The sequence below is a fragment of the Prunus persica genome, chromosome G2 (assembly GCF_000346465.2).
Source record: "Prunus persica cultivar Lovell chromosome G2, Prunus_persica_NCBIv2, whole genome shotgun sequence".
Classification (NCBI taxonomy): Eukaryota; Viridiplantae; Streptophyta; class Magnoliopsida; order Rosales; family Rosaceae; genus Prunus; species Prunus persica.
In genome coordinates, this window is record NC_034010.1 from 17,871,459 (window position 1) to 17,881,416 (window position 9,958).

Sequence of the window (9,958 nt, forward strand, 5' to 3'; positions counted from 1 at the left end):
TCTTGAGAAAGTGATTATTCCGAAAAACTATTTTTCATACTTAATCAATATTGCACCTCTGTTAAAAAAATTATGGGTCCGCCAGTGTATATATATATATACCTTTGTGTCCTAAGGAAGCAGATCTCATCCAATCCTGCACCATGACTTGTAATTATAACCTTTTTTAGGTTCGAAATTACTTTGGTAGCAAATGTGTGTCAAAATATGAAATGTATAAGTGAATATTGTTTGTGAGAATTTTCTGTGTATTCTTCTCTTCGTAGGAGGTTGTATTTATAATACAATAAACCTTTGTAGGTCAAGAAAAGTAGTAACTCCAAATTCTTTTTACAGTAGGAAATCAAGAATTAAAGTAAATCAATTACATTGAATATAGGAAACCTTGGCGTGTAAGGAAAGTAATTGCGAGTTCACAAGTCATGCCAACACTCCCCCTCACGTTGGTGCATAGATGCGCAATGCCCAATTGGTCCAGTGAATTGTGGAACGCTCTACTAGAAATTTTCTTTGTCAAAATATCCGCCAATTGATCCTCAAACTTTATGAACGGAAACTGAATCACTTTAACTTCAAACTTCTCTTTGATATAATGTCGATCCACCTTAACATGTTTGGTGCGATAATGTTGAATTGAATTATGTGCAATAGTTATTGTAGCTTTGTTGTCACAAAAGAGATTTATTTCAGACATAGGTCGATACCCAAGTTAAGTAAGCAACCTACGTAGCCAATGGAGTTCGCAAAACCTTTAGTCATACCTCTGAACTCAGCTTCTGCACTAGATAGAGCTACTACCTTTTGTTTCTTACTCCTCCATATCACTAAATTACCTCCCACAAATGTAAGTAACCAAATGTAGATATTCTATTTGTTACACTTCTTGCCCAATCAACATCTATGTAACCATCAATATTCATATGACCATGTTTTGAGAACATAAGTCCTTTGCTAGGTGCAGACTTTAAATATCGAAGTATTCGAAGAACTGTATTAATGTGATTTTCACTTGTAGAATGCATGAATTGACTAACTACACTCACGTCATAAGCGATGTCTGGTCGAGTATGTGACAAATAGATCAATCTTCCCACTAACCTTTGGTATATTTCCTTGTTGGTTGGAACTTGAACCAGATATTTTTCAAGATGGTGATTTTGAACAATAGGAGTGTCTACAGGTTTGCAATCTAGCATTCTTGTGTCTGTTAACAAGTCCAAGACATATTTTCTTTGAGATAGAAATATGCTTTGCTTTGATCAGGCCACCTCAATCCCCAAGAAATACTTGAGTCCACTTAGATTCTTCATCTCAAATTCAGTAGCTAAATAGTCTTGCAGCCGAGATATTTCATGTTCATCATTCTCAGTAATAATCATATCATCAACATAGATTATTAAAGCCGTTACCTTTCCTTTCTAATGTTTTAAGAACATAGTATGATATGAATTGCTTTGCTTGAACCAATGATTCCTCATTGCTAAAGTGAATCGTCCGAACCATGCATGTGGTGATTGTTTTAAACGATATAGTGCTTTCCACAACTTGCACACCACACTTGTCTGAGTAGATGTTGTATATCTCGGAGGAATGTTCATGTACACTTCTTTTGTGAGTTTACCATACAAGAAATCATTTTTTTACATCAAAGTTATGGATTGGCCAATCCAGGTTAGTTGTGAGAGATAGGAGCACTCTAACTGTGTCAAGCTTTGCTACGAGGGCAAATATTTTTGCATAATCGATGCTATAGGTCTGTGTGTACCCTTTTGCCACAAGACTGGCTTTGTATTGTTCAATGGAACCATCGGCATTGTGTTTGAGAGTAAACACCCATATGCATCCAACTGTTCTTTTTTTTCTAGAGGGTAATGTCTCGAGTGTCCACGTCTGATTTTTCTCTAGCGCATTTTTTTCTTCCTTCATTGCTTGATTCCACTTCAGATCTTTCAATGCTTCAGTCACCTTAGTGGGAATATCAATAGCAGACAATTGATGCACAAACACCTTTAGTGGTTCAGCCAATCCTTGAGTGGACACATGGTTGACAATTCGATACTTCGACGATTTGCTAATATCATGAGAATACCGATTTGGTGGTTTGCCACGATTATGCCTGAAAGGTAATTGATATCCAACAAAATCATCAACTAAATTCACAGGAGTTTTAGGGCTAAATATATTCTCAGGAGATTGGTCGTCTAGTACTATAGAATGAGAGGGGGGTCTTCGTCTTTCTTCTCGATAGAATCAGAAGTAGTTAAATTAGAAGACTTTTCAAACGCATGCGACTGGTTGCATTCTTTAGGGCGACCAATCGTTTTAGTCCGAGCCCAACTATTGAATTTTGCTGTTCGTGGCAACTAGACGAGCCAACAGCTGTGGTGTAAGATTGTATTTGATGGGGCACGAATGCAGATGAAGATGGTTGGCCAGGCCGACTGGTCGAGGGGTGGCCCGCAGACTGGTGAGTGCCCTTGACAGCTAAACTAGCCAATGTCGGCACCTGAGTATCCATCATCACAGCTTGTCGGAGATCTTCGAGTCGAACAAAAGCATAGGTCTGCTCGACAGTGGGAAATAGAGCCATTTGAAGAACATTACTGTGGGCATTGTCAAGGCGGTCATCTAAGCCATCCAAGAAGATATAAACACTGTCTTCCTGGAGTTGGTATTGTGCTCCTTGATATAGGAGTCACACTTCATCCGATTCGGATGATGAAAATCGATTTCTTGCTGTAAACTTTGGAGATCGTTGTAGTAGGTTTCAATAGAACCACCTACTTGTTGCATTCGGTGAGTGCGCCGTTTGAGATCGTACACCTGAGATGTATCAGTGTCATCAAAGTGGGTCGTGGCAATCCAATCCTAGATGGCATGTGCAGTGGGAAAGTGAAAAAAGGTGCTAATCAAACGAGGCTCCAAAAAGTGTATTAGCCAGCCTTTCACAATGACATTCTTAGTGCGTCAGCGGTGGAAATGCATGTCAGTCAAATGAGGTGGTGGAAGTTCGCCGCTGAGGTATCCTAACTTGTCTTTGCATGTGACTTACATCTCGAAAACTTGGGACCAAAGAGGATAGTTGGAGCCATCCAACTTGATGCCAATGGGGTAGCCGAAGCTTCATAGGTAATAGTTGGGGTCGAGGGCAGGATCTCCGCGTCCATCATTTTTGTGTTCAGGTTCGGGGTTGGATTTGGGTTTGGGGTCGAATTCTGGTTCTGGATCTTCAAGAACTAGGTCATCTGAGTAACCAATTCAACAAAGTTCGGTTGAGAAGGAGAAGCGAAATCGGTGGTGCTACTTTCATGGTGGTGAAAAAGATCTTCATCCCCTATGATGGTACCATTGTGTAAAAACTAAGAGTCAACAATTCCAAGATCGCCACTTTGATACCATGTCAAAATATGAAACGTATAAGCGAATATTGTTTGTGGGAATTTTCTGTGTATTATTCTCCTCGTAGGAGGTTGTATTTATAATACAATAAACCCTTGTGGGTTAAGGAAAGTAATAACTCATATTTCTATTTACAGTAAGAAATTATGAATTAAAGTAAATCAATTACATTGAATATAGGAAACCTTAGTCTGTAAAGAAAGTAACTGCAAGTCCACAAGTCACGCCAACAAAATGTTCATCCACGTAACAAACAATTCTAAAATATGTTAACAACATTGTAAGATTACATATTGAGACAAAATTACATTTTGATCAATTATTTAGATTAACAATTTGACAACATAAATATCAAATTAAGGGGAGGATGCCACTTTGAATATTAGTACAATTATAAGTACATAAGAACCCTCTTGCATACAATCAATGTTAATAACCCCAATTACATGGTATAACATCTCCTGAAATCTTATCCTATAGATTCCTAAGAGATCCTTTTGTACTAGTTTAGTGTAACTCAACCACTTACAAAAAGAAATAATTATAGATTACTATACTTTAACCATTAGAATACAATATTCCAATGATCATCAAATGGTGGGGAGCTTTTTCGCTAGGTGTGATTTAGGATTTTAGACTAGTAGCTAGTCTCAAAAAACTAAGTTGTTGGGGGAATGAGTTAACAATGCATATCGAGCTCCCTTACATGCATAGTCATCATGCATGTAGAGAGACAAATAGATAAAGGGAGATATACAAATATATAAATATATATATTTATATATATATATATATATATATATATATAGATGCAGCCCCTGCAAACCAACAAAGACGTTGAGTAAGGGAATCAACTTACGATATTTTGTAAAGAATGCTCTGATGATGTCAGACAATCATAACTCCAAAAACTTAAGTTGTTTGACAAGGTAGAATCAGGAATTTTCTGATGGGTGGGGTAACTAAAATTTTTAGCTTAAAATATAATGTTCTTTTTAAACAAAATTAAATTTTTTTTTTTTTGACCTTTTCAGTTTGAACCTGTTAATTTTTTTTTAGCATCAACCGAAAAGCTTTTAAGATGCAAAGTGCAAAAATATAAATAATTATGTTTCACACATCTATATTAATTGTAAACCTAAGAACAATATAATTAGGTTTACGTGCTGTTCTGCTCTTGAAAGATAATACAAATAAATTTGAGAAAATAATATTTCTCTAATGTGTTGTAGTTGATGGTGAGCCATATAGGTTTTTTTTTCCTCCTTAAAATTTCTTTTACCAAAGACAGCAGATAATTTCCCACACAAAAAAGGCAGCAGATAAAGAAAAAAGACAGCAAACTTCGAGAAAAAACAAAACAATAGGCATCAGATTTTGCGAAGGAAAAAACTAAAAAGCAGCAAACTTGTCGTTTATTATTAGTTTTTCTTCAGAATTAATTGGGCTACAGCCCACCACAGCCTTAGTTGTAGTTTCGCATCTATTATCAGAGAATGAGTCAACAATGTGTACGAAACTTAAGAAAAAAATGCCTAATTGCCAACCTGGAATCATGTATTTTGGTTGGAGTGAAGCATGAGCAAAGCATGTTTCTGTGAGAGTAACATCTCAGCATTTGTATTGGGATCAAAATATACAGAAGCTTGTCTGGTTGCATCCCAAACCCATGTGCTATTCATGTGTGATCCCCTCCCACCTCAAAAAAATACAAAAATAAAAAACCAAAACCAAAAAAACCTAAATTACATTGTCGTCATCGCCAGCATAATTTGCCATCATAAAGTAGAATAAACATTTTCGTAATTAGAAAATAAAAATGGAAAATTTAGACCAAACCCCACATTCCCACATGTTCTCCGTTTTGAGTGCATGGTGGTGGGCCTCCTGTAACTTTTAAATATATCAAAACCCCTTGTTATGTGCCTAAGATTTTGGACGTCCCTCAATTAATTAAAGGAAAATGCTAGGGAGACCAACTTTAGATACCAACTTGTGTACCAACTCTCTAATAGAGTGTGGGACCCATTGTATTGGTGGGCTCCACCTCTATTAGAGAGTTGGTACACAAGTTGGTATCTAAAGTTGGTCTCCCTAGCATGACCCTTAATTAAATAATTAAATCATGCTAAATCACTATTATTGAGATACCAATGGGTGAGGTTGTGGTGAAATTATAGAATGCTATAGTAGTACGGTTATGTGGTACATTTTATACACGTGTTATAATATAGATAGATGATAGAGTTTATTTTTCCCTTTTTTAAGGAATAGTATCTAAAAATATCTACTTATATTATAACACATGTACAAGATGTATCACGTGACCGTACTACTGTAATGTTCTTTAATCTCTCTAGCTTGTGAGATGGCAACTATGTTATTATATGGATATTATTTCCTTACTTGTAAGGAGACACTCATCTTTTATGCGAATTACAATTTGACATATATGTAAAAATAATTTATTAAAAACACAAAAAAGGAAAACTTATATGTACACATATCACACTGCTATTGGCATAAATGTAAAAATTTCTACTTACCTATAAAGAGGGAAGTATTTTCCTTATTATATTATGCATGTCTCCTTTTTCCTTATGTGGTTTTTAGTTTCTACACCAATGTTTGAGTACTTTTATTTTATTTTATTATCCAAATAGACAATTTTTGTTTTCTTTTAAAAGGTGTTGATTTAGAAATTTACTTCCCATGCATGCAATGCGTTTCAAGTCATTGTCGAAGAAAACGAAGTAATTTGGGGGTTTAAATTTGATTAGGAGAAGTTGATATACATATTTCAATGACACAATCTCTAGCATGCAAAATATGGACTACATGCAAGTTGTCTTTCCACTTCAATTAGAACATCTCTGAGATTGACCTAACGTCATTTTAAAAATTGAAGAAAGCTATTTGTGCTACCCAATTACCCTTATGCATTTTAGTGCGGAAGTGCAAATGTACAATCAGTCGTGCTCGCTAGAGGATCTAAAAATGAGGAACTGTGAACAACTTTTTTAATTATTTTTTATAACAACCCCTTAATTGTGTTAATTACATGTCTAACAACGGAAAATAGATGACCTCTCAAAAGACCCGGTTTATATTCATTTTAATTCCTGACGCATTTGACTAATTAAAATTGAAAAACGCCATTTGCTTCATTTTCACCTTGACTTGTTTCTATCATGAGCCGAGCTTAAATGAGACAAAACCAATCCAAACTCGACCTGCATGTTGTGAATTTTATATACCTGCAAAATAGAGGTTAATTTAAACAAAAATTATACTCGTAAGTGCACAAGGTCAATCGTAATTTAGCAAGGCAAGCACAAAGTCATTCTCAAAAGGACTTATTTCTTAACTTTGAAGCAATTGAACATAATTTAACATAACAAACACTTAGATAAATTAAAATGGAATTTAAACATATAACTTATGCACATAAAACTAAAAGGGCTTTTTGAATAATTGATTTAAAGGCAAATAAGAAAACAATTAATTAAACACACAAACAAAGGACAGTAGAACTAGTTTTCGGCAAGATATGACGGCACTAGGACAATGAGTCCACTCCTAGTACTCTTCTCTAATCTCTTATTCCCTTCCTTTGTTACTCAAATTATATTGTTGACTAATTCCCTTTAGTGTGAATTATCTATGGTATTTAGGCTAACTCACATACCCTGACATATTCGATTATGGTATTTAGTCAAATCTGATTATGCAAGAATTCATTAAGTCTAATGGAATCCAATATAAGCCAAGCAACTCCCTAGGAATATGATATTTACCCTAAGCGAATCACAATTTTTAATCACAAGAAGTTGGTCTCAAACTCCGTATGGTATTTAAGCAAGTTTGCATCAAATAACTCAATCAAAAACCTAGATGGTAGCTAAGCATCCAAGCAATCAATCAAGGATAAAACAGTGATTAAAAATCCAATTCAATAGAGCCACGAAAAAGAAATTAGAATAAGAAAACTAGATAATCATATTAGGGTATCATCACGCCCTAGCAAGAAAGTGTTTAGTTACACTTCGTTATGCGTAACATCAAAAGAAAAGACATGGAAAAAGAATAGAACCCACAAAAACTGAAGATATTGCACTTTAGGGTTGATTTTCTTCTCCTCAAAGTTTAACCCCTTATCTGAAATTTTCCACTTCCTTATATCACATCCTAGGGTCCTAAAAGTTCTATTAAAAAAATAAAATAAAATAAAATAAAAACCTAGGACATCCCAATCCCTAAATAATAGGTAAAGACATAAAACTAGGAAAGTCTTGACTTAGAATCCTTCTTTGACTGGGAAAACAAATCAGTTTCTTTGTATGCACGTCTGGGGTCGTTCCTCCTTCAAGATAAGACATGAATAATATGTAAATTTTAGATCTTTGTCTCATCTTTCCAGCCATATATTGCACGCCTTTAGTAAAAATCAAGAAAGTCTTCAAATAATCATTCTTCCACAGCAGCATAGTTTTGACAAGATTGAACCTTGCTGATTTAACTTCATAGACTGCTCTCATTGGCTGCTCCGAAAATTCTAGAAAAATTCCACAATCATCTTCAAGATCTGAGCTTTTATCTCCAACTAGTATCCTATACAAAAATGCCACCAAAAAGTCATATTTCTGTTCAAAACTAATTAATTGCTCCTGAAAGCTGAAAATTGAAAAGAAAAAAAAAAGTAATAAGTTTAAATCCAATTTTCCTTAAAAACTAAGCATAAAGAATACATAAATGTATAAATTTATGGACTTATCATTGCATCGAGCCAATTTATAGCCCGCCCTCAAAACTTCACAAGAAATACAATTTAGAAGAATACACTTTGGGTTTAGGTTCAACCCGACAACCAGAGCAACTCACTCCGAAATTCAATCGAATTGGATTGCTTTTTAACTTTTTCTTGACATCCATCTATCTAGTCAAGTCAAGTGGCATTGGCCTTAACTCAAATCCGTTCAACCCGCCGCATAATCCAAGCACAAACTCTATTCCACATTTAAATCCTTCTGACATTATAATAGTGGATCATTTATATATACACTCAAGAATTGCCTACTAAAACAAAACAAAACAAAAATGTCTAATATTGTAAAGATTTGTGTATATTAGGGGCATGGCCTGGGGTTTGAACAGCAGATGCATAGGGTATAACTATAGATATCATGTCGTACATATGTTTACATATATTGTCCGTAGATCTGGTTGCGCGAGTCAACCTAATCGATGATTCAGATTCATAGTTCTCTTGACAATGGTATCTTATGTTGCTAAGCATCCCAAAAGATCATTTCCTTTAAAAATATTTACTAATAGTAGTTGATCATGAGAAAAAGATTATAATCAAACAATTGTTAATTAAATAGGATTAATATTGGAAACATCTTCCTTTTCATTACATTTTGTTGATTGTTTGCAGGTGTACAAATGGTGGAAGCAAAACTATGCGAAAGGCGTAGCGAAACCTGGACAGGATGGTGTGCAAAAACGAGCCACGGTAACAAACAATGCAAGGATTGGGAGGGTGCAGAGCATGGTGCTTGCCATGGAGAGTTTCTAGAGAAGCCTGTTTCTGCCATTTCGAATGCTCATTGTAAAATCAGTTTCTGAAGCATGCAGTTATGGCACTATCTTGGCTGTGTGTCATGAAGTCTCGTAGTTTGCATATCATCATATGATGTGTTCAAATTAAGGTGTGCTTGTACTAAATAAGTTCGTTTCTGTTGAAACAAACTGATTCATGTCATGGTCGTCCTTCTTGTTTGATTTGTCGTATCATGTGTGTCTCTCTTGTGTTTATGATCGGTGTTATGGTCGTCCTTCCAGTTTGATTTGTCTTATCATGAGTGTGTCTCTTGTGTTCATGATTATTAATAATAACATAAGCACTCGATCTGTTCTATATTTACAATGTTTTCAAATTATAATGGCTGTTAATTTGATTTTCATAATCTATCCACTGAATTCCATCAACAAAAATTGACAGAACTAAGTGATAATTGATCGCTAATGGGTGTAGCGGAGAAAAGGGCCTTCAGACATTATAATAGTGGTACACTCAAGAATTGCCTACTACAAACATTGGCTTAGTGCCCGTTTGGCATTGCTTATTTGAAGCTATAAGTGATTATTTTGAAATTTTTGAAAGCCCAACCTATTTGGTAAAAGATAATAAAATCACTAATTTTGAATAATTGCTGTAAGAGAAAGCAACTAGGGAAAGAAGGTGATGAGCTGCTTTCATTTTTTGATTATGCAGAAATTAGTTTTGAAGAAACGTTGGCGCCGCCCCCCCCCCCCCCCCCCCCCCCCTCTTTTTTTATTTTTATTTTTTTAACCAACCGCACTTCTAACAAAAATTTTAGGGCGGATGTGCTCCCCACTATGGCCCTTAGTCAAACTGGCCCTTAGTCAAATTGGTTAGAGCAGATGTGCTTCCCACTATGCACGCGAGTTCGACAAAACACAAAAAATGTCTTTACAGTTGGTCCAAACACAATTATTTCAACATTTTTAATTAATGAAGTGAGAGTTTTGAACT